Consider the following 26,159-nt stretch of genomic DNA (forward strand, 5'->3'; position numbering starts at 1 on the left):
TATTCACTCGATACACATTCATGTGTTCCTACAATAATCCATGCATAACATTGATCCTTCTGAGTAGCCTTTTGTTAGTTAAAATACAACAAAATCAAATTAATATTAAGGTAATTCACTCATGACAATGCACGGACTCATCAATGGCATACTGACATACAACTCCAAAATCTATGATTTACATTAGCTTATGGTGCTAAATGGATGGTGGAATTCCACTAACTACTGTGACTTCTCTGACTGTTGATTTCCCAAGTAGCAAATATGGCAAGGAGTACTTTTTACCCATTTCACAGGGAAACCTTACTAAATAGTAATTATATATTGGGAAATGTTTTAACCTCTCCTAGGAGAAATATTTGCCAAAGCATAAATCCGTCAAGGAAATGATGATTTTATTATTAAGATTGTTTTGTAGATAAAGTGAAGGTATGAAAAAAGACAACTGCTTTCATTATTAACAAGAAACAACTTTTGAGCACCTACCAACTGCTTTTATACAGTCTTTCTGAGAGGCAATCTTATCGGTTTCACATAACTAAAACATAATAACTGAAAAATGCCTTAAGTAAATAACCCAGGATAAGTTTTGTTTTGTTTTTTAATATAAGAAGATAGTAATATTAAATCATGCCCACTGGCACATTTCTCAATACTGAAGCCATACTACCTGGCATTTTTCTTTAATGTTCTCCTCGTAGTTTTCGCTTCCTTAACTTAGCTGGGAGCAAACAAAATTTTGCTCACAGGTGCCCCTTAGGCAGTGCTGTACAGAGGTTATCCCTCTGTTAATTTCCTTCCTTGTTTACTGACCTGTCCTCACTGTGTGTAAACTCTACCTGAGCAGCACTGATATGCACCCTCCACATTCAGGGGTGCATCCACAGCCCCTCGCACTAGGCCTGGCATCACACAGACACTATATAGATAGTTGTAAATGAACGAGCCGATGAATGAATGCCACCGTCCTAAGCCTTTCGGACACTACAGAGAACACAGAGATAAACCCACAAGGTTTTGCCCTGGAGGCATACTGCAGACACCTGTCCTACCCACACAGTGCACTTGTCTCCCTGAGTGCTTTCTCTGCCTGCTTCACTGGCTCAGTCTTTCCTGGCCGGGCAGGGAGAGCTGAGTGTACTTCACCTGGGTGTGGCCCTCAAACTTTACAGAAGGGAATTTAGCATATGAATACCTCAGCTTTTCCCTCCTCAGTGTGGACACACTAGAGGATCTTACAGATCCTCAGAGGACCGTACTGCAGCGTCTCAGGGCCTCACCCTGCTCTTTAGCACACATCCTTCCCTTCCCTGTCTCAATCCTCCCCTTCTCCTATAAGTGATTTCCAAGATCAACTCCAACATAAATTACTTGCACTCAAATCCTTGCTTCAGTCTTCAGTTTGGGGACAAGCAACTTACATTCTGGTAGGAAACAGCAACCTTAAATCACAGTAGTACAATATTAAAAGTAACAGAGGCCATATGGAAGTGCAGATGGAGTGCTATGGAAGCTCATGGGAGGGGCTGTACCTGGAAGAATCGATAAAGATGCATTGAAAGAAGAAAGAACCAAGATATATACCAAATTGGTCAAACCTCATCTGGGTTGAGTCGAGAGTGATGGTTAGGGAATAGACATGAAGAAGCTGAGACCATTCCTAACAGAGTAAAAGGAATAAGAAACATATGGAGGCCATACAGCAGAGTTGTATGGAGAACACAGTGAGTGTTTGTTTGTCTGGACCATAGACTGTGTGAAGGGAGTTTCTGGGAGGATGGGTTGGAAAGGGACTCTAACTTGTATGTTTGGCCAAGAATTGCAATTGTTTTGTATAGGCGACGAAGAGCCTTAAACTTTTTTTTTAGAAAGTAAGTGACATGATCAGACTGTGCCTTAGGAAAACTGATCTTTTAACTGTGTCAAATAGATTAGAATAAGGAAAGGGAGTTGTGAAATCCTTGCACAAAGCTAGTCCAGTAGTACAGGTAGCAAATAATGATGCCCAGAGTAAAGGTTACAACAGAGGCAAAGAAAAAGAAAACAGAAGTATATGTTAGCCGCAGCCTGACCGGCTGTAAGGCAAGGACGTGACCATAAAAATGAAACACAGAAAGTAGAGCAGGCAGAGAAGGCTCTGAGTCAGACAGACTTGGGTTTAATCCAGTGTGAGATCTTGCAGGCTCTTTCAGCCCTGTGAGACGTGAACATTTCCATTTATAAGAAAGAGAAGAAGACATACCCCATTGGCTACCGAGGCATAAAACAGATAATGCATCTGAAGTCCAGCAGAGTGCCTGGAGAACATTAAGCGTCTGATTAATCGATGGCAGTTATCATCACTGTTGTTAAAAACATGAATAAGTAAGCAAAGTCTTTTAAAAAATGATATCCTCAAAGCTAAAATTTAGCCAAAGAGATTAACATATCAAAATAAATAATTTACCATAGAATGGATAAACAACAAGGTCCTACTGTATAGCACAGGGAACTATATTCAATATCCTGTGATAAACATTAATGGAAAAGAATATGTATGTGTATAACTGAATCACTTTGCTGTACAGCAGAAATTAACACAACATTGTAAATCAACTATACTTCAATAAAATAAATTTTTTAAAATAAAAGAATTTACCAATCAGAAGAGGTGTGAGGTTTATCAGCCTAGAATTAATCATTAAAGAAAGGAAGGCAAAAGACATAACAGGCACGCACCTAGAGCAGAATCCAGTGCATTAGTCTATGTGAGTCACACAACTTACGCTTCTTCCTCTGCTTCCATGATCTCAAAACAACCTTGAGATTGTGATTTGGTTTCACCGAAGGTCTGACTACAATAACAGAAAATGCTGGCCATGCCAACTTGAGAAATCTGTTTTCTGTTCGAGTGGTATTTTTATTGAAGTTTAATAAATACTCACTTAAAATTTATATATAGTTTCTTATGACATGGTTTAACATGATCATACCCTCAATTAAAGACAAATTCAAGTTTCTAAGCGTATCGACCTTAAGATTACACTCTAGGCCAGGAAGAATTTAGCAAAAATATCTGTTTGCTGATTTATTTCACTTCTCTCACAGGGCCTGGTGCATGATGGCCCACCACACTCCTGAGGGAATGATTCAGCTGTACAGCTTGGTTCATTCTACTTCGTTTACGTTCATAATCAGCTGCAGTTAAGTAAGATGGAACCATGACCAACTTCAGCAAAGTTTCTTAACAAACATGACACTATTGATCTTCCAATCCAAGATGGGGAAGTTCTGTAGCATGAATTACCACCACGGTCAAAGGGATACCAACACTGGCTTTCACTGCAACTAAAACTCAGATAAAACAGAAATATAATAATCCATGATTTTATCATTTTTACACAACTTTGAAGCAAGGTTTTCTTCCCACCTACAGAGAAATTTATACAGAACAAGACTAAAGGTAGGAAGTATTCTGATATAGTACGAAGAGTACTTGATTGAGAGTTAAAAAACCAGGAGAGAAATCTGCTCTCACCTCTGTCATATACTAGCTGTATGATATTAGTCAGACTGCAGACACTTGCTAGGACTCAGTTTCAATAAATGTTCATGAGACTGTTGGGTTAGATGATTATGAAAGTCTCCTAAAGTTCTAAAATCCCCCCTGAAACTGCTATTTCTCCTTAGCCAAAACAGATTTGATCTTATTTCTCACTCCCTTTTTATTTCGTAATGGGGTTTGCACAGATAAATAATAAGAAGTAATAAAATATTTATCGTGACCTATGTCTATTTAAATCAGGGAATTCCTGTTCTTGAACATAGCACCAATATTTGTTATTTATTACAGCCAGCAAGGCAGAGCAGTAATTCAGATCCTGGCCAGCTCACCCCAAGGTGCTTAATAAATATTGATGACCCAATCTGTGTCTAAAGGAAACATATTCTCTTGCGGGGAAAGAATCAGGTTTCCTTTCAAGACATGACGGGAAACATTGTTACAGAACTTGATTCTTTATTGCATAGCACTTTGTTTTAGCATTAGACTTTTTGAGATCTACTGTTTTTTAATTCATCCACGGCGGCATATTAGCAGAGTTATTCTCTATTTACCTAAGAATTTTACTATCAAAAAGCCTGGATTCTTCGGGAGTTATTTTCTCCATCTTTGCTGCAGATGCACTAAAATTCTGAAGCTTCTTCTCAATGTTAATTGGAAAGTAACATTTGGTGTAATAACTCTTTAAACAGGGACCTTCAAGCAAGTATTCATATGTTTACCAAAATCAGACTGAATGAAGATGAAATGTTCTGTTCTTTATGCAGGCATTTGGCCATCTTTCTCAGGTAGAACAAGTTTCTATTGTAATAAACATAGCTAAAAGACCACTGTGGCTTCTACATTCTATCAACACGTTTGTGAACATATATACCAGGATCCAAACCCAAAGGCACAACATTTGGCCTTCACAGTAAATCAGCAGTGAAATTAAAATTGCCTAAGAATATACAACGTGGAGTTGTGTTCAATAATGTACAAACTGTAGAAGCTCCATTGATGGTCCTCTGTTCCAATGTCCATAAGAAGGTCTACAACCACAGAGTAAAGTCGGGGCTCACAACCTATGACTTGCCACAGATGGTAAGAAGGGGGGCTATTGAGATGCCTATGCCAGTATCCACCAAGGCACCACCACCTAGGATTGGTAAAGACATTTCCAGAGTCACCAAGAACAGATTCAGGGCCAACAGTATGGCTGAGGCAGTGTCCTAGAGTCATTGCTGCTACCCAACACACTCAACTCAAAACAGAGTGGATTTTATTTTTTTTTTATCCTCACTTTCCCAGTCCCTCCCTCCTCCCAGTTACCGGGCTCTGTTTTGCCCTGTATCTTACATACTCCCTTATTCCTTATCCCTATTCTGGATCTCTACCCAGACAGCCTGGGAAAATCTTGCCTTGCTCTGAAAAGACTATTTCCTTCCCCATTGCTCCTGTACTATAAAAAACTATTATTTCAATAGTAGCTATTGTTAGATCATTTTACCATGTTCCAGATACTTTTCCAAGTACTTTCCATACATTAACTTATTGAAGACTCGCAATAAATCTATAAATGAGTATTATTAATACCTCTATTAGCAGCTGAGGAAACAGAAAAAGAATAAAAATCCTCCCAGAGTCTTAGTATGTGAAGAACCTGAGATATGAAATCATACAGTGGGGACCCAATAATACTCTTCACTAAACCCTACTGCTTTACTGTATCACTGTGTGATATGAATTATTCAAAATTTATTAAAATTTGTTGAGACTTGCTTTATGTATGACTTAGATGATTTTTAAGTGAAAATATATAATTTAGAAGTGTGTAGGGGCTTCCCTGGTTGCGCAGTGGTTGAGAGTCCGCCTGCCCATGCAGGGGACGCGGGTTCGTGCCCCGGTCCGGGAAGATCCCACATGCCACGGAGCGGCTGGGCCCGTGAGCCATGGCCGCTGAGCCTGCGCGTCCGGAGCCTGTGCTCGGCAACGGGAGAGGCCACAACAGTGAGAGACCCGCGTACCGCAAAAAAATAAAAAACAAAAGTGTGTATATTTTATAAGTTATACACACACTAGTTTTATGTACAGGTTTTAACGAATCAGACTTGTTCATTGTGTTGTTCAAATTTTCTTTATCTTTGCTTACTTTTTATTTTCTTCACCTATCAATAATTGACAGATATATGTGAAATCTTCCAGTATGATAGCAGAGTTCTATAGTTCTATCAATTTTGTTTTGTTACTATGTTAGGCTTTTTTGTCAATTGCACACAATTCTAGAATTATTATAGCTTTCCGGTGAATTTCAATGAACTCAGATGGGAAGAAAAACATTGATTAAACTGATTCATACTCAAGTGTAAAGAAATCCCACTTAAACTTTCCAAAATTACTCAATTTTGAATCAAAAGTAATCTTTTATTCAATAATCGGAATAAATATTTTACTTGTGAATATTTTTAAAATTTGTGGATGGAAATATTTTGTGCAGAGTTGTCTCCTGAACTGCTTGAATCTCATCAGGACTTTGATCTCAAAGAAAGCTGGCTTCAGGCTCACAGAAGTTGCCTTCATCCAAACCAATACTTCTCCAAATTCTATCCACTCTAAACCATTCTACCGAAAGATTAACATTCCTACAATTCATTCATGAATTTTATTTTTTCATTGTCCATTGAACACAATAGGTGTCATGATAGTCAGTGCCTTTACAATTTGACTTCAATTTCCATCTTAAGTCCTTTTGCTTACACTTATCTCACGCCATAATCAAAGCATTATTTGCTGCACTCTGATGGTGATTTCATTTTCTCCCTTAAGTCCACATGGTTCTTTCTGTCAAACACCTAGCTCAATAAATATTTTTTCAAAAGGCTTATATTTTTCCAAGATGGTCAAACTCTAGTGTAAATCTAATCTTTGAAAAGCACACTTAGGACCCAGCGGAGAGTCTTGTATGCCCATCTATACATTATATCTTTCAATTTTGTTAGACACAGATGACTACAATTCTGTCATGTAATAATCCCCTCTTCTGGAAAATAACTATTTAGGACAAAGTTGTGTTTCTTCAAGAAGAGTTCTGGACTTTTTTTTAAATAAGATGACTCACTGTTAAAATGTATATATGACTCTACAGAGATTGTAAAAAGTAAATTTTTTTAAAGCCTTAAGATTAAAATATTTAATTCTAAATTTAATTATTTCTTATTTGTTTCCTGCATACAATGAGTAGTACATTTCATAGAATTATTTTATGTCTCACCAAATATTTTCCCTGTTCTAATTAGAAACATCTAATGAGAAACATCTTAAGTGAATCAGTTATTGAAAGAGCTTATGCTATTTCTGTATGTAATGGTTTCAATTCTAACAAAATAACAAAATTGAATTTCAGCTACAATAATTTAACTGCTCTTCCCCACCTCCATGAAAAACACCTCCAGTTTGCCTGCTTCTTTTAGGGGATCAAACTGAATTTTTTATGTTAAATTTCCACTCAGAGAAAGAGGAAAAAGCAGGAGAAAATGAAACCGGGAAATTCTATCAAGTAATGGTCCTTCTGCTTTCTTAGTAGGTAATTTTATAGCCTTTGTTAATCTGAAGTGTATAAAAATATTTCAGTTGCAGGGGCTTCCCTGGTGGCGCAGTGGTTGAGAGTCCGCCTGCCGATGCAGGGGACACGGGTTCGTGCCCCGGTCCGGGAAGATCCCACATGCCGCGGAGCGGCTGGGCCCGTGAGCCATGGCCGCTGAGCCTGCGCGTCCGGAGCCTGTATTCCGCAGCGGGAGAGGCCACAACAGTGAGAGGCCCGCGTACCGCAAAAAAAAAAAAAAATTTCAGTTGCAGCTTGTGGTTTATAAGACACAAAAGTCACTTTTCTTTTACGTTTATTATGTACAAATGTGTACTTGGCAGTTTCATATAACTATTTTCACAAGTTCCACATCTTGTTTAACATAAAGAGCACAAAGGAAACCTCAAAGTAATAAATGAACAAGCCTTCATACTACACATGCACCGGCTATTTTTGTTAAATATATGGCATTTACTTGCTGATAGTTATTCTCCATGAAGTCGTATCATTAAATTCCATGTGTGTCTATTACCACTGACTCTCCAGTGTCTACAGCACAGTCCCTTGCAGAACAGAAACTCCTAATAAACATTTGTTAACTGACCTGACGATTAATTAATACTCATTAGTAAGGAATAGTTTTTGATCAGGAGCACTGAATGCCCTCTGGTATGTTATTTAATGTCATGAATATTTAATAGAAGCTAACGATAAGAATTAGAAATGTTTGGCATGAAATATTAAATACGAAAATATCTGTGCTAAAACTGGGGTACAAACTGCACACACATTATTTGATTTACCTACGTTATTTGTAACTAGCTGGAAAAGGCCACTTAGTCCCTGGGGAAAAGTGCCAAATAACATTAAATATATGTGTAATATGCACCTGGGACTCAATGTGAGGCGCTGCCATTTGTCACATTAGGATAAAAGATGACCAAAGTAGTGAGCTGTGCAACCATTACTACACTTCCAAACACCTGATCACCGGATCCGTAGAGCGCTGTTCTCGAGAGATGCTCCTTGGAAATCAATTTAGGAAATGCCTCAGGGTATAATGTTTATATATACATACGGCACATGGCATATTAAAACCCTAAGAAAGCTTTTTAACATTGTCAATAACATATTTTGGGAAATCTGAGTTTTAAGATGATTTTCTCTTAATAAATTAAAAAGGAAAGAATCTGTAATGATGGAAAAAATGTTGAGTTGTGTAGGAATTCACTGCCAAGTTCACCTCCGCATAGAGAACTATTGCTGTCTCAACTGAACCACCAGAGCTGGACCGTATAACAGAAATACAGGGCAAGCCACTTAGCAATTTTAACTATTCTGGTAACCACGTTAAAAAAGTATAAAAAGAAACAGGTGAAATTAATTTTAATAGTACATTTTATTTAACATAATATATCTACAATAAAATCCTATCATCTCAGCATGTCATAAAAATAAGAATTATTCCTGAGATACTCTGCTTCCTCTTTTCATATAATATCTTTTAAATCTTGTATTTTATATTACATCTTAATCATATGCTAAAATTTCAAAGGTCAAATACAGTCGTGGCAAAACAATGAAAATATGTTTACTGTAAGATTATTTTACACTGCATCAGTTTTTAAATTTAAGTTGATTAAAATGAAATGAAACTGGAAAAGAGCATTCCCTCCACCTCACTCACCCCATTTCAAGCGCTCAGTAGTCACACGTGGCCAATGGCTGCCCTACTGGAGAGTGTAGGTGTGCAGACTCAACACATCATCTGCATGAAAATACAGCCAGTCTACCATAATGCCATTATCCAGTGAGACTAGAAAATATGGTAAGCACTTCAAGCCGTCCAACAGGAGGGTCTATCTAGGTCCTGCATAAAATAACCATGGGAATCAAATTTCTCAAGGAAGAGACACAAGGAATTATTTAGCCAATATTTAACTCATACTAAATTGAGTTACATCACATTTTTAAAAGTCTCATCATAAATTTCATCCATTTAACTTTTTATATCTGGATGTGTTTTAGAATGAAACTGGATAATATAATTCCTACCTTTGTGGAAAAGGAAAGAAAAAGAGGGAAAAAGGAAATAAAAGTTATTATTTGGGGCAAACCCTAGCCATTACAATATTATTCTGGATTTCTTTAAAATGAAAAATAAAAGAGAACAAAGAAAAGCAACAAACAAACTCACAAATAATGATGTTATAGTAACAGGTAACAATACTTTTAAGTAGATATAGCTTTCCACTAAAATAATAATTACGCTGTACTCAGTTGACAATTCTAGGAGATAATCATAGATCTTAAATGATATTTTCTCAAATATTAACATGGAAGTCCTTTCCACTAAAAGATCACAAAATACAATATTAGAAATTAGAAAGTAAACTTTCTTAAGGATTTTCTTTCATTCAAAAAGCTAAGAGGTGTTAAATTTGAAATAACTAATTTTTTTAATCTGCTTTATAAGGCAGGGAACCAAAAAAAAAAAAAAAAAAAATCCAAGATAGAATGCCTCCTGTAAAGACTACATCCTAGAGTGCACAGGTGAAAGTCCAATGGGTGCCAAACTTAATTTGGAAGCCTCTCGACTGATGATAAAACAGAGCAGAAATTGATTAATCTCTGTGAGCGACAACGCTGGTGCTATTAAGCATTCTAAAGTGGCAACTTCATTTCCTCCAGGGCAAAACATACTTAGAACAGAAAAGCTGCTTTCCCATAAAATAATCTGTTTTGCAGGCTTAGGAGGTTTCAGCTGGATGACATGCCTTAACCTTTCTGGAGTGGGTAAATTGTCGTAAAGCTCATAGCAAAACAGCAGAGTATGCGCCAATAATATTTCACGTTGCTTTGCCCAGGGTAGAGGTAAGAGAGAAGCTGCATTTGTATGCTTATGGAAGCCTTCTTTCAGGTTAAAATTAATGGGAAACTGACCTTGAAGAATATCTGTTTAGTAAAGAATTGGAGAACATTATTTAGATTAAAAAATAACAGCTAGGCTTCCCTCGTGGCGCACTGGTTGAGAGTCCGCCTGCCGACGCAGGGGACACGGGTTTGTGCCCCGGTCCGGAAGCCTGCGCGTCCGGAGCCTGTGCTCCGCAGCGGGAGAGGCCACAACAGTGAGAGGCCCGCGTATCGCCAAAAAAATAATAGCTATATGGTGCCAAACAACTGGTCTTTGGATTAAGTACACACAAAAATTAACTGGCTTGACTATTTTAGGTTAAAAATATCTATTCATATATCAATTACAAAGTTAGATCAACTCATCTCATACATGCACAGTTTACTGAACTAAAATAAATAATTCCTTTTTAAAACAGACCTAATTAATTTCAACAGACTTTTCTATCGTATATATCACCTGGTGAATGGTACTGAACATGTACAATTTCTAGTCCTATTAAGATACTACCCTATAAAATATTTGTCTCAAATGCTAAATCATGATGAGGAATATAATGCAGAAATTCACAGATATATACCCTATAAGTGACTGCCTATCCCAAAACAGACTTGAAAGAAATCCAAACTTACTCAGAGTTTTATTACTGAATATAAGGATATTACACATACATATTACACATAGTTATCTATAATATAAATATATTTATATACATTTACAATTTATAATAATATAGAATGAAATTCATCCAAAGTGCTTAGAATTTTTGCACATAACAAAAATATAGATTTTAAGTTTTACAAAGTATATTCACATTTAATATTGTATCAAATGTCAAATTTTTTCAAAATGCCAATAAATGTAAGAAAGATTCAATCATTGTCTAATACACAATGAAAAATATTAAATGAATCTAATTTAGTAATTAACGGCACGTCAGATGTTTTGACTACCTGCCCAATGCTATATCTACTATACACATTACACAACACCATCTTTCTCCTTTTTTCTACAAGAGATTGCCAGTCTATTGATTTTCTAATTGTCTTTCACCATCGTATCAGCCAACATTTAGACTCTGGCCATTAACATAATTATTATGTGTTTAAAGATGAAAACAGATTTTTATGAGACTTAGAGCTGCTTTTTAAGTCACTTGGTTATGCTCTAAACCCTTCCAAGTAGATTACAGACTCAACAATTTGTTCATGGTCAACTCATCGCCTTTATTTAAAGAGTCAGCATAAGAACAAAACTGCTTTCTTCTGTAAAGCAAAGCTCAGTGTAACCATGGGTCTCTCTTTGGCCATCCACCCTTTGATTTAGATTTTTTTTCCTCGCTTCCAAAGGCCATTTTTAGTATCTTGACACATTTCTAACTTTTTTTCTAACCCCAAATTGGTTGCTGCATTTCTCGGCAGCAAAATAATCAATCTTTTTTTCTTGTTACTGTCTTAATTTAAATAATGCATTTGATCATGACAAAAACAATGCAGCCATTTCTTGAAAATGTGGAACAGATGAAGAATTACAGAGCAGCGTTCGCCAAAACTTCAGAAATTCACATATTTATGGAGATTGAACTTCAACAAAGGTGCCAAGAACACACAATGAGAAAAGGACAGTTTCTTTGGTAAGTGGTATCAAACTGGTTTTCCACATGCAGAAGAATGAAATTGGACCCTTATTTCACTCCATATACGAAAATCAACTCAAAATGGGTTGAAGACTTAAATGTAAGACCTGAAACCATTAAACTATTGAAAACAAAATATAGGGGAAAAGTGTCTTGACATTGGTCTAGGCAATGATTTTTTGGATATAACCCCCAGAACACAAGCAACAAAACAAAAATAGAAAAATGGTATTTCATTAAACTAAAAAGCTTCTGCACAGCAAAGGAAAAAAATCAACAGAGTGAAGAGACAACCTACAGAATGGGTGAAAATATTTGCAAACCATACATCTGATGAGTTAATATTCAGAATATATGAGGAACTCAAACAACTACATAGCAAGAAAACAAATAACCCAACTAAAAACTGGGCAGAGGACCTGAACACACATTTTTCCAAAGAAGACATACAGCCAGCGAACAGGTATATGAAAAGGCTCTCAACAACATCAGGGAAATGCAAATCAAAATCACAATGAGATATCTTCAAATACCTGTTAAAAGTAGCTACTATCAAAAAGACAAGAGATAGCAGGTACCGGTCAGGATGTGCGAACACGGGAACCCTGGTGAACTGTGGTGGAATGAATACACATTGGTTCAGCCATTATGGAAATCAGTATGGGGATTCCTCAAAAAATTTAAAATAGAACTACCATACGATCCAGCAATCTCATTTCTGGGTATATACTCAAAGGAAATGAAATCAGTATCTCAAAGAGATGTCTTTACCCCCTGTTCATTGCAGCATTATTTACAGTAACCAAGATATGGAAATCATCTAAGTGTCCATCAACAGATGAATGGACAAAGAAGATGTGATATCTCTATCTCCATCTATCTATCTATCTATCTATCTATCTATCTATCCATCTACCTTCATCATGAGAAAGAAGTAAATACTGCCATTTGCAACAACATGGATGAACGTGGAGGATATTATGCTAAGTGAAATAAGTCAGACAGAGAAACATAAATACTGTCTGATCTCACTTATATGTGGAATTTTTAAAAAATGTCAAACTCACAGGTACAGAGTGTAGTACATTGGTTACCAGGGGCTGGGCTGAGGGAGGAGAATGAAGAGATGTTGGTGAAAGGGTACAAGTTTGCAGTTATGCAGGATGAGCAAGGCTAAAGTACAGGCATGATGACTATATTTAATAATACTGTACTGAACACTGGAAATATGATAAGAGAATAGATTTCAGGTACATTCTTCACACACACAAAATGGTAACTATGTGAAGAGATAACATGTAAACTAGCTTGACTGTAGTAATCACTTCACTATGTATATCAAATCACTATGTTGTATACCTTAAATATATACAATTTTTATTTGAAATACTCATTACAAAAAATGTTGAGCAGATGATTAAGGTATACCAAGCTGTGCCTGCCAAAACTTCAACCTGGCAGACTTTTTTTAAATACATAAGACTGATATACTTTTTATTTATGTCAAGAAGGAAATACGACATACTAATGACGCACAGAATACACCCTGAAAAAAATTTTATATAATTTTTCTGCTCAATTTTTTTGACAGCCTGAAAACATTGGCAATAAACTTCATAATGGGTGAAGGAGGTTAAGAAGTTCAAACTTCCAGCTTGAAAATAAATTTAAGTCAAGGGGAGGTAACGTACAGCACTGTGACTATAGTTAATAATACTTCAATGTATATTTGAAAGTTACTAAGAGAGTAGTTCTTAAAAGACTTTATCACACACAAAATATTTTGTAACTATGTATGGTGCTGGATGTTAACTAGACTTATTGTGCTGATCATTTTGCAATATATACAAACATTTGTATGTACAACATAATGAAATTAACATGTTATATGTCAAATATAGCTAAATAAAAAATTTTAAATGAAACTACAGATATACATCACCATTATTTTGAAAGTTCTCAACAGAATGCAGTACTGATATAATTGAAAAGGATAATATAAAGTGTCTCCTTTAGGTTCAAAAAGTTAACTGCACAGATAAAGACGTGGAGTGGCAGAGCTGAGAGTTTCTTCTGAGTGCAAGACGAGCAAATAGAATGATAATGCTGACAAAAATACCTAATGCAGTATTTGGCTCCACTTTCCCAGGACGCATGTCCAAACAGGAGAAGACTACACTTTAGAGCACTGTGTTCAATTCTGATATAGCATTTTACAAAGAGATATTGACAAAATAGAGGTCACAGAGAAGGCTGCTTTCAAAATTTTGGTCTGCTGACCATGAAGAGATTTTTCTGTAATCCACGGAAAAAAGTGAAAAAAATAAGGACTATATTGTGCAGAGTTTTGCTACGTATGATAAAATTAAGTTGCTGTCAGATAAGGGCTGTTTTATTCTGAGATTATTTTCGTCCTACTTTTGAAGTGAAATTTATATTTTTATTTATGTAATAACGGTGAAATTAGATACATGACAGTGATTTTTAATGCAATTATTTGAAAAGTCCTTGATCTAATTTGCATTTACTGGTCCTTTCCTGGGAACTCATCCAAAGAAAGGATATCAGAGTACTTAGAAATTTTATACAGACAAAAATACACACAGAAATATTTTATACCATGTATGGAACATTTGAAGAATATAAGCTTAGAAAAATACCAAAGTTCTAAGCAGAAGTTAAAAATGTGTTCCCAATTTCCTAGTTTGGGGTCAGGGATGGACAAACAAGTAGACCACTGAATGGTTCTCCTCTGATTTCCGATCAATTCAAGATAAAAGGGCTTTCCAGATGCTGTTTAGAAAACTTCAATGAAGAAAATTGTCAATAAATGAATTTAAACAAAACCTGGATGGAAACCAGAAAAGAGACAGAAGATTTCTGTCCTTCATATGAAAGTTGAAGAAGATGGTTCTTAATGATGTTTTCTTTCTAAGACCACACCATTTTGTAGTTAACTACTTTAAGAAGTGTCTTTTCACATCTGTCTTCTAAATTGACTTGAGGATTTTCAGCCTACCAATATTTATAAAAATAATGCCTTTATATACCTAAGCTATTAGAAAGGTGAGAAGATGTAAGTACTATGGAGTGGTGGCAAGTAGAGCTCTCTTCCTTCAATTCTTGGTATTTTCAATTTTTCTCATTTTTTTTCTGGGATTCTTTTTCATGAAGAAGTTACGGTCTTCTGGTCAACTGATATGTAGTATCAATCCTGTGTGTCTCCTATGGTCGTTGTTGAATATAATTTCAAACCTCAGCTCTAAAACTGTTGACCAGTTGAGATGAAATATAAGGGCAAAGAGTTAAAGAGTTATACATTTCAGCTTTATAACAGAAACAAGGGATCTAGTTACTTGTGAGAACTCTTGAGGCTACAGAAATTTTCCAGTAGCTGTTATCACATATGGGAGCTAAGGCTCAAGAGATAGAACTTGTCAAGTATTTCCTGAGTAAATCAACTCCCCAAACCAAAAAGAAAGAACAAAATCTTTAAAGATAACAAAAACATTTTGGGGGCTTCCCTGGTGGCGCAGTGGTTGAGAGTCCGCCTGCTGCTGCAGGGGGCACGGGTTCGTGCCCTGGTCTGGGAAGATCCCACAATGCCGCGGAGCGGCTGGGCCCGTGAGCCATGGCCGCTGAGCCTGCGCGTCTGAAGCCTGTGCTCCGCAACGGGAGAGGCCACAACAGTGAGAGGCCCGCATACCGCAAAAAAAAAAAAAAAAAACCAACAAACAAACAAAAAAACATTTTGTGTGTGCGTTGCCAGATCCCTCTGCCAAGGGCTCTGTTTAGATCCCATGACTTTCCACACACAGTCTTACCTTTCACTTTCACTTTCTAAATAAAATGCAGAGTTTCTAGTTTAGCCTCTGACACTTACAGAAGCTATAGCTTCAAATCGTCTTCTCTCCACCATTTTCCTCAGTGGAACTATTTCCTCTCCAGTCCTCACCATTTTTGGTTTTCTTCTTTGTTCACACTGTCGCTTCCAATTAAAATGTTCTTGTTTTTTTCTACCTGTTGGAGTGTCGTGTATCTTTCAAGGATCAATTAAATACCAGTTTATCCAAAAAAAAAAGTCTTTTTGATTACTCTACCCAAAGTAATCTGGGGCTCTTCTGTTACATTCCATATGGGGATGATTTCTGTTCAATTTATCTTGCACGCTATATTACAAATGCCCAGAAGGCAAGAATTGTTCTCTATTTATCCCTCTAACTGCCACGGCTCCTATAATGAACTTAGGTTGATAGACAAAACTATTAGAGCTGCTCAGAATTGATTCTAAGTATGCTTGAGTGCTCATGTGTTTGCACATATATGTACACTCGCAGGGAAAAGTTACAGTCTGCCGCAGACTGAGAACTGACCCAAAGTTTCAGCCGGTAGAATTTATCTCAGAACATAAAATCTTTAGCAGTGCCACTGGAAGCCCTTTTACTTAAGTAGCAATGGAAATCAGATCCAGCAAATTCACTTGGCCAAAATTTTTATTTATATACAATTCTACTACAGTCCGGTAGATTTCTAGGACTACAAATGTGACAACTAAGGACAAAAGGGTCACTAATGAGAAAGAACCTACTTTCAGCAATATTTAGGCCTGCTACACATAGAGTACCTAATGAAATCTTGCCTTTTAGGTTACTAAAGACGTTATGTTTAATGTTTCTTTATAATATTCCATCTGTGTGACTCCGGAGTAAAATCTCCATCCACCAGGTAGAAGTTAGAAGACTTTGTTATGAAAAATATTAAATGACTTTTTCTAGGCGCTCTAACTTCCCCAAAGCAACCGGCAATGTTTCAAAACCAAATACTAATTCACATCTCTACAAAGAGTACATTTCATAGAGATGTCGAGCAGCCCTCAAACTTCAATATGCATAGAAAACATTAGGCTGGGGGTTCTCGTTAAAACTCAATATTTTTGACGAAGTAGTTGAGGGCAGCACCTGAATTCTGCATTTTTAACAGCTTCCCCTGGGTGATGCCAATGTTGCTGGTCCACGGACTGTACTTTGAGGAGCACATATGTAGAGTATTAGAATCAATCATAACTAAATATTAAATGAGTTTAATGTCAGTGCATATAAAGCACTAATACAGATACATATAAACCATAAAATCATGATGGAGGCTCCACATTTAACAGAAAATAAAATAAACGTTAGCCTAGGCAGGCCTGACACAGCTTCTGTATCCTCACAGTTGTCATTTAAAAATGTTTAGCCCTTATTCAACATTCACGCTTAACTATATTGAACACATCCAGGGATTAGTTACCGTTAAAATCATTCCTTGTGGCCCATAAACCATGAATATCAATTTTCACAAGTATGTCACGGGTCAGAGGCAATCTTGAAAGGGTGCAAGGAAAGAGGGTGTGTGAGCCGTGAAGACAACAATTAACCTCAAAAAGAAGATCCGCACTTTCTCTTTCACACAATAAACAAGGACAGGAGACTCAGTGCTTTGTGAAATTAATTGGTCAAATACGAAGGTTTAAGGATCTGATTCTGTTGTAATGACATTAGATTCACTTGTCACACAAACCTTCACAATTAGTCTCATGAATTCTTTGATGCACTACTGTCATAAGTTTCATTTAATAAGTTCATATTAAAAGCTACAAACTGACATGTGCCTTAACTTCCAGTTGTCCCTCATTATAAATATCCATTCAATGGTACTTTGTAAAAGAAAAAAAAAATATACACAGATGTGATTCCAGACTAAAGACTCATATTAGCACAAAGGCCTTGCCCTATTCAAGGTGTGAGGAGACTGGAGACACGGTCCACACCTTTACACAAGGAGCAAGGCCAGGAGGCAGTACATGCCAGTGCAGAGACATGAGAGAGAAAACAGGAAGGTATGAAGCCTGCACGATCCAGCTGGTCAGGTGAGATCACCACTGTAGCAGCCCGAAGGAAGGAAGGCCTTCCACGCATGTTACTGCAGCAGGAGGAAGGGTGGGAGATTTGTGGCGAGGATGAACATGACCTTAACAGAGGCTTTATTTGGGGAGATGAAGAGGAACAGCTTCACACTCCAGTTAACAGCTTTGGCCTTGATTTTGTTCACTCGACAGATACTATTGAAAGTCTATTTGAACAGTAAGAAGCTAGAGATCTGTAAAAATGCAGCCCCTAACTATAAAAACCTTTGAATTTTGTCTCATAGATAGTAAAGAATCATTATAGATATAAAGAGTTGAACGTATCATTACGCCCAAAGTATCTCTTTCATTTTGAAAAACTTAGGTGAATATATGTTTACATGGACACACGCATACACATACACATATACACACATATTTCCCCTTATGTAACTGATTAAATTATTGATTTTGTCACTGAAGAACAGACCTGTTCTAAGACTTTAAGATGACTTCTTAGTTTTATTGGCTGATCAGTAAAATAAAGCATCTGTCAAGTCAATCACTTGACTGTTTTGAAGGTTTATGTTTTTTTCCCAAACTGGATGCTTAAAGGATTTAAACAGTTTGAAAAATTCTGTAAAATCATCTTGAGTTTTGTGATATGTCACCCTTAATGATAATAGCTCGTGCATAATCTCTTTTTTGAACATTATGAATGGTATTAAATCATTTTCCACTACCAACTGTACAGGGACTGATCAGAGAGATAAATCAATTATCTCTGTATTTGGCTATTTCATTCATATATCCAACTGACAGTGGCAACTCCCCAACACCACCCTGCAAAAATGAAAAGAGGAAGTAACACCAAAATGCAGTTACTCTCTTATGTTATTTAGGGAATATAAGCAAAATAACCAATGAGAAATGGGTTAAAAAGATCAAAAGAATTCTGATTGGATTTTGATTTCAACCATACCTGCTTATCTGTGTTATTCCTCCCTACTTCACTATTAATATGTGTGGATTTTACGCTGACAAAACTGATAATTTCCAAAACAATTTTTTTCCATTGCTGTATTGACATCATCCTATTCATCGATCTCAAATGATCAAAGCTATCAGATAATTCCGTTTTAAGTTCTATATAAAACACATTCATTATTTTATTATATGACTCATTTGCTGAGTCAATAAAAAGCATGTTATACCTGCCATACTTTTGGCTTTCCTAACAATGCATGTTTAAAATAATGTCTTATGCATAATGGAAAAAAAGGTTAAGTATGGAATCATTTTATTCAGTGTCTCAATAAAGATTTCAAAAGAACAACAAAACCCAAAACCCTACCTCCAGGGTGCAAGACTCTAGGAAGCCACACTAGATTACCTAGTCTGAGAGAGGCCGAGGATGACCTTTACAAGTGATGTCAGTTTCCTAGTGGGGAACCCTGGGGGTCTCAGAGCAGGGATATGAAAGGTGCTTGTGGGGTTTTTGAGACTGTCCTCTTGTGCTGAGGAGTCAATTGCTTAAAAAGAGATGGCAAACTGCAAGGTTGGGAAAGCTACCTGCCGCTATCTTTGAAGAATACCCCTTTACCCTGGTAGAAATTGTTAGAGGGAATGGGTCCATGCCTGTCTCTCATTCTTGCACGTGAAGCTGGTTCTCATGGGTCCAGATCCATTTTCCAAATAGTCCCAGGGGACTAGCTGGTTTAGTTGGTGCCTGCCAGACAAGGAGCTAATCCCGGCACTTCAACTCTCATAGAATCCATTAGCCAACACTCTACCTGTGTTTTCTCTGCCCTACCTGCTCAGTACCTCTTTCATCCTCTCTATGTGGAGCCTCAATTAGCTATCTTCAAATGGTATTTACTTTGCCTGTCTCTTGGGGACTTAATTGCTTGGAACTCTTGATGTCTTCCCAGAGGATCTGTCCTTCTGCCCAGGATGCTGTTCTCAATCCTATTGGTTCTTTCCTCCAGGTAAGTTCTGCTGGGAATGAGAAGTCCATCCAGACACCACTATGCTGTTTCGTTTACGTGAAACCGGAGCAAGTTACAATAATAACTTCTTTGTCACGTTTTCTGGAGTATGAAGTATCTATCTAATAATCTATAATTCCACTAAAAGGCCAAATTATTTCCCATTCCAATAAACAACTGTGCATGACTAAAACAAATATAAAATGAACACAATCAATATAACATTATCAATAAAATGGTAGTAAAGTTTCGTAAATTTAAAGAGGGAAATGATTTGCATATCTTTTAAACACAGCAAGTGGAGAAAATAACGAAATATTCATTCTGTAGTAACTCTGCTTATAATTCCTGTCTATAAAATTTAACCCCATCACCATCTTTCATTCAATGAAAAGGGAAGGTCACTATGAGGTTATATCTTCAGTAGACCCAATTAATTCTTATATTTTCTTTCTTTACTAAAACACAGATTAACAAAAAACAGATTTACGCAGAGTGTGCAACAATGGCAAATCCTCCTACAGGATGATTGCATTTGGCTCTTACTACTTATTATAGGTTGAATTGTGCTCTCTTCCCCCCCCCCAAATATGTTGAATTTCTAACCCCTAGTACTTCAGAGTGTGACCTTATTTGGAAATAGGATCATTGTAAGTGTAATGTCAAGAGCAGGATGGGGCCCTAATCCAGTATGACCGCAGAAGATGGGCATATAAAGACACGGACCCTCAGGGAAAATGCCATGCGAAGACGTGGGAGGTAGAGGACTGGAGTGATGCATCTGTAGGTCAAGGGGCATGTGGGGCTACCAGAAGCTAGGAGAGAGATTGAACAGATTCTCCCTCAGAGCCTTCAGAAACAGTCAACCCTGCAAACAGCTTGGTTTTGGACTTCAAGCCTTCAGAACAGTGAGACAATACACTCTGTTGTTTTAAGCCACCCAGTTTGTGGTACTTTATTATGAGCACTAGGAAACTGACATATGATTTAATACAGCTGATAAAAGGAGGTTCAATAGAGCAAAGGATAGTTCAGTCGCAGAAGGAAACCATACCAAGTTTACCGGCCTTTCAGTCTTTGTCAAATATACGTGACATATCTGACATATGTATATGTGTGCGTATATACACACACTCACGCACACATGTATATACAGTCACTGTGTCAAGGTAAACTTCTCATTTTTTCTATTAGATACATTTGATTTACACACATATACATGTGCATAATAAATGCAACAATGGAAGCCCTGAGGAGGAGAAATAACTCCTTCTCTGGGGATCAAGGATGAGGAATATTTTAAATCAATGTGATGCTTGCTTGTGGGGCAAGAGAAAAGAAAAGATGTACAAGGAAGAATACGAGTAGAAGTAAGGGCAACATACCTCCTGGCGGGCCCTGGGCAGTCCCAGTTTATGTCTGTTGTACTAACTTAATTGCTAAGGTTCTCCTTCCACTTTCAAAAAGTCCTGTTGTGATGAAGAATTATATTTTTACAGGACAAGCATTCTAGAAATACAATTTCTAGTTCCTCTTTGTACCCTAACTATTCTTATCTTCAGCAAATCACTTTGTACAATGGGAATTGTGATGGTCTAACCTTTCTCTCAAAGTCAACTATGAAATAAAAAGGATCTGAAAAATGTGAACAAGCTTTCAAAGTTATAAGCATTATCTAAATGCCAGACATTTCTGCCACAATCCCAGTAAAGTACTAGCACTCAGTTACAGGAAGCCGTTTTCTTCTTGAATCTGCACCGCTCTTCTACAGCTTGTACCAATTATATTTCATTTTCTTGGCGGCCACTGCAACATGCTCTTGACCTCATTCTATTGCACTAGTAGTTGCCTCTGACTTGCTCTAATTAAGGGGGAAGAAAGAGAAGACAGGAGCTAATATTTATTGAAAGCCTCCATCATTAGAAGCACTGAGCAAGGCACTTAACATTTATTATGACAGTAGTTGCTGTCATTTATTGAATTTTCACTACATACCAGGCGTTGTACTAAGCAACTTTCATAGATTTAATGCTCATCATCCACATTTGAAATGGTTACAATAATCGTTATTATATAAGGAAGTGGGGCCTCAACACTTCAAGCAATATTTCTAAACATGACTTCAGATTCAAAATGTCTGATTCTACGCACAGTTCTGTTCTTTTGAACTGTGTGGCCCTGGACAAATCACTTACTATCCGCATTCTCTTTCCTCATCTGACAATGGGCATAATCATAATATCTACTGCATCGAGTTATTATGAAGATTAAATGAGTTAAGATAAGTAAGGGCTAAAAAATACCTAGCATATAGTAAGTGCTCTGAAATGTCAGGGATAGCATCTTGCTACTACTATCACTATTGTTGTAATCATTATTACTGTCATCATAATTATCTTTATGTATTCAAGGGCATACAACCAGTAGGTGACAAAATAAAATTCAAATTTAGGCATTTTGAGCACTGACCCATTCATTCAATCAACAAGTATTTATTTAGTGTGTGCTATGGTGCCAGGAATAAAATGATGGAAAGGAATGGATGTTCTTATTTGTGTAGCACATTTTTAGTTTCAAAGACTCATATTCTGTTAGAAAAAATTTAAACCCATTTTTGTGGCAGTTGGAAATATAAGGTGCACATAAGAACACATAGTTAGGTGTACATCTCCCACTCTAGGAGAGCCATGTAAGTCTATATGTGAAAGTTGAGTCAGAAGTTAACAATACTAGAGGTGGGGGAAGAGTGTCCTAACCAATGGAAAGAACATAGACCAAAGTCCCGAAATGAGAGTTTGAATGGGTAATGGAAAGACGGTGTGTGCCTGGAGAGCAGGTTTTGATGGGTTAGAGAAAAATCAGAGAGCATAGGCAGGAGCTGGATGAAGAAAGTCTTATAGAACAGTGGTGGTCAGAGGTTGGAGAGGAGGGGGTAATGAGGAGTTGTTGTCTAACGCGTACAGAGTTTCAGTTTTGCAAGGAACATCTGAAAACGTTCTGGAGGTCTGTTGCAGAGCAATGTAAATATACTTGATGCTACAGAACTGTACACTTACAAATGACTAAGAAGGTAAATTTTATGTTATAGGTTTTTTAAACACAGTTTTAAAATCATTAAAAAAAGAAAGTCATAAATTTTCTTAAGGAGTTTTGATTGTATCTGAGGGGTACTGAGAAACTATTATGAGGTTTTCAGAGACGGAACTGAAACAAGAAAAAGAATTACAGATTTTCCAGCCTCTGGATATCAGCCTTTGTAGATGCTGAAAAGAATAACAATGAACACATCTGTTCTGATAATTTTTTCTTCTTCTAATAGGTCTCAAATTTTAAGCTTAAAGAGAGAAAAATGAATTCATCATTTATTCTGGCATCCAACACATCATTTGAAACCGTATATTTCGTAAAATCTTCTAAACATCAGAAACGAGAAAATGAGAAAATCAATATCCACACAAATAAGAGGTATCCATTTAAAGTGTCCTTAAACCCCCTCCTCTTCCCCCAAGAATTAGTCACCAATGGGATTTCAGTGGCTGAAAATAGTGACTCTGGTAAATTAAGTATCACTAGATGCCATCCTCCATATAATGTCCACTTACGGTCTTAAAATAGCTACTTAGTTGCCCTGTTATTATTTTCTTCAGACTAAATCACTGGTTCTCGGATTATGTACTTTTAGAACATCTGGGATCTATACTGAAGTTTTCCATACTGAAATTAAAAAAAAAAAAAAAAATGGCAGGCCTTTCCAGTTCACTGGGGAGAAAAATAGTAGATAGGGTTTCCATTTCAAGTTTTCTTCAAAAATATTTCTTGCTAAGCTCTGAGGTCTGTTTCTACCTGTCCTAAACAAACATTAATGAAAAAGCAGCAAATTGATATTACTGGAAAGTTTAGAAATAGCTAATTATTTCTGTCACTGACTTTGGGGTTATAGTGATATATGCAAAAATATAATATATACATTCTCCTAGTCAAATATTTACTATTTCATGTCACTGAATTAATAAAGCAATACTATAAAGAGTTATATAAAGACAGGACTACCAGGTGTCCAGCCATTTGGGTGAGTTTTCCCACCACAGGCCAAGAGGTCTACCTTACTTGATCAAAAGCTGCCCCACCCCACTGGCACCCTGTCCTAATATTTTCTTCCTAATGCTTTGCACTGTACATTTAAATAAACATCATAGTCCCAGTAATTCGATCTTCTTAGTTTGGTCTTCAAATCTTTCTGTCCCCTGAGCTCTGGGAGAGCCTGCCAAGCAACATACTTTGAGTTACCATAACATCAAGGAACCTTCCCCACTGTGGTGACCATTTTTTCTTTCTCACTTCTTTCAGCTGAGGTAGAAATATTATGAAACCTGGGCATGATAGGAAAGGAAACAGACTGCAATACACTACACCACCAAGGCAAAGCCTTATTATATACATAAAATCTGTAAATATGTCTGTATCTGTATATCTCTATATTGATGTCTATATCTAGATCTGTATCCGTTATCTCTATCCGTATCCATATCCATATCTATCTATCACAGAGAGAGAGACTGAATGAGATACCTTGACATCAATATCTGGTAAAATATCCTAATGAAGAGACTTTGTCTCATCTAGGTGACAGTAATATTAAAAAAAAAATCAAGAAACAGAAAACCAAGTACATTTGACTTAAAAACAGCACCTAAAAATTCATGTGATTATGTCAAAATGGCCGTTCTGTGTTGTCAAACATGTAAAGCATAATAGCTAGAAGTCTCTTCTATCACAGAAATATTCACCAGATGACCAAGATCAATAAAGTTAGTGGAAACAGTGCAAAATACCCAATGATGTATTGGGACATACTTTAACGGAGTTTACAATTTCTCCCGCAAAATATTCTCTGTGCCGAGGTCAACTATGTGATCTCAAGAGTCAAGCCCTTTAGAGAACTACATTTGATTAGTAATTTTCCAGCCACTGGACTGAAAGAACCAAGACAGATTATAAAGTGATTTATCTTACAACTTGGGAGTAGCTTATGCACAGAGGATATCAGTCCCTGCTTTTCAAGTCAGTGCAAATTACTGCATCCTTAACAATGTGTTAAACAAGAGCTGCTCCTCAGCCCCTGAAAGAGCTATCTAGTAGGTATATTTGCCACTTCTCTGAATGAGAGTTATCACTGAATGGAAAGAAAATACGTTGCTAGGATTAGAATACTACAGAAATCCCCACCACCACATGCACAAGCAGCTTAGCAGAGAAGATACTGAAATCTCACAACTTTCTCATTTTTCAACTTTGTTGTGTTAATTGCAATTTACATATTTTCATTACACCACAATGTTCAACAAACCATAAATACCCATTTCCAAAGAGCTGGTATCATCAGAATCTGTCCTGAATGAATCCAGTCCAGTGGGGTTTCTAAATTTCTCCCTAAAATATTTATCTAACGACAAAATTCCAAGGCTCAGTATCAGGTTAATGTGGATGGGACAGTATAGTTTGGTTATATAAGTGACAGCATATGAAAGTGTCATCTTATTTTGATTAGCTGTTAGAGCTGAGCACATAAACTTGCACACCCACTCACATAATATTTATCTATTTAGTTCCAACTATGTGTATGTATATAATAAATGTATATAGTATTAACATACAGTTAACACTATTTAAGAATAGATTTTAAAATAAGGATAGGTTTTTAAAATGAGGACAGATTTTTAAAAGAAATTAACTGGTCTCTCATAATACCATTTAGTAAATAGAATTCCTGCCCATTCATGTTTTATATTCACAATAAATGAAAAGAGATAGCTTGCTTGCCTCATTTATAAAACCTATTCTCACTGATTGCTCCTGAAACATCCTTAGTTTATTTAAGCCTACTAAATTAAAAAATATTTAAATTAATAAATATTACCTAGATTTGGGTGGTTTTAAAAGGAATGAAATATTTGGAGAGTAGCTATTATTAACCTTTATAAATATTTGAGGAACATATTATGTCTATGACAAATCACATTCCTTTAGGGTCTAATAAACTAGCTGTTTTAAATTCCTCTTTATGTAGGTCACATTACTCTCTTTTATAAAAATAAATATATTTTAGCTGAGTTTTTTCTTTGCTCATTGTAAAAATTTACAAAAACCATAAAGAAGAGAAAGATCATCCATCTTTACACTCTGTGATTATTCTTCATGTTGAGTTGGGAGGTGGGTGTAATTACAGATACAGGTGCAGCTGCAATAAGCCTATTTTCAGTGCCATTCCCTTTCTAGCACAAGAGCACTGTGGCTAATGGCTACCTGAGAACCTTAGTAAGTCTCACCAAGGGTGGTGTTAGTAAGATGAATCTGTATCATCCCTAGAGATCAAGTAAATAAAACAGACATCTTTCATATTAGACAGCAAGCTAAAGCAAACAGCAGCTTAGCAGATGTGTTAGAAATTCTGCTTTGCAAAGGAGTAAGTTGTAGATAACGATGTGCTCACCAAAACATTTCCTTTTTAAATCAAGCGAAAATCAAAGAAAATGTATGACTAGGTCACTAAAAATTTTCTTTCGAGTGAAATTATACTACACAACAGATCAAAATGCAGGCTTATTAGCATTAATAATAATAGGAGGAATACATA

At 36.5% G+C, this 26,159-nt stretch overlaps 1 protein-coding gene across 1 annotated transcript in view; it reads right to left on the reverse strand.

Moving 5' to 3' along the window:
* The window catches only part of NALF1 (NALCN channel auxiliary factor 1), a 570,556-nt gene that overhangs the window by 455,443 nt on the left and 88,954 nt on the right, over nucleotides 1-26,159 (reverse strand). The window lies entirely within an intron of this gene.

This window comes from Phocoena phocoena, chromosome 18 (genome assembly GCF_963924675.1).
Source record: "Phocoena phocoena chromosome 18, mPhoPho1.1, whole genome shotgun sequence".
In the NCBI taxonomy this organism is placed as follows: Eukaryota; Metazoa; Chordata; class Mammalia; order Artiodactyla; family Phocoenidae; genus Phocoena; species Phocoena phocoena.